This window comes from Heteronotia binoei, chromosome 15 (assembly GCF_032191835.1).
Source record: "Heteronotia binoei isolate CCM8104 ecotype False Entrance Well chromosome 15, APGP_CSIRO_Hbin_v1, whole genome shotgun sequence".
In the NCBI taxonomy this organism is placed as follows: Eukaryota; Metazoa; Chordata; class Lepidosauria; order Squamata; family Gekkonidae; genus Heteronotia; species Heteronotia binoei.
In genome coordinates, this window is record NC_083237.1 from 19,849,735 (window position 1) to 19,850,805 (window position 1,071).

Here is a 1,071-nt window from a genome sequence, read left to right on the forward strand (position 1 = left end):
ACCTTCCTTCCTTCCTTCCTTCCTTCCTTCCTTCCTTCCTTCCTTCCTTCCTTCCTTCCTTCCTTCCTTCCTTTCTTTCTTTCTTTCTTTCTTTCTTTCTTTCTTTCTTTCTTTCTTTCTTTCTTTCTTTCTTTCTTTCTTTCTTTCTTTCTCTTCCGCAGGCATTTACCTCTTAATGTAGTTCCCTTAATATTTCTCCCTTAGTATTACTCTTGGACTCCAAAGTGAAGTGGAAAGATAGCAATGTTGGGTTAAACTTGATTTTATTAAACAACTGACCTCAAAAATCAATTTTTCAGCTAACTTTTAAAATGTGGGTTCCTGCTAATGGCATTGCAAATCTGGCCATCATCTTCCTCCATCCCCAACAAGTGGCTCAGTCTATTAAGGCTTGTTTGATGTTGTTAAGTATTGAGGATTGTTCCCATTCCCAAAACTCTGCTTTGGGAATAACTTTTTACCTTTCAACCTTAATGCTTCCAAATATTCCCACTTGTATCCTAGTATCCCACAGTGAATTACTGCCAACTTTAATTATGTCCAAACCAGAAGATTCCAGGCTAATTTTTTGCAGCTTGCACTTTAAGAGGAAGCAGGTAAAAAAGGTCCTTCCTATGTCAGTTTGATTAGACCATAGAAAGAACCCTGCTGCTCTACAAAGTATTTCAGTGCTGATCCAAAAATCAGTTCACCACAACTCTTCTTCAGTAACATTAATTTAACTATGCCTGTATAATGATCCCTCAGTTCTTTCATTCTTTTTCTTTGCTCAGCAGTCCTCTTTCTCTTCTTCTTTGTTTCTCTGTTTGTCCCCACTAGTTATTTGAACATCTTCCGATATATTCTGACCCAGCCTAGGAAGCTGAGGAACCATCAACTCCTTTGTTGGTATAGGCCTGATACTGGCACACAACAGGCTGACTTTACTTCAAAACATAGAAATAGTTTGATTTCACTTTTAGAGGGAAATGGGACAGTTAGACAGTCAAGTAGGTTTCAGGTGTACAGGCAACAGGAATGTGGGAAACTTTGTATAACTATATTCAATAAATAGTATGTCACAAAGGTGTA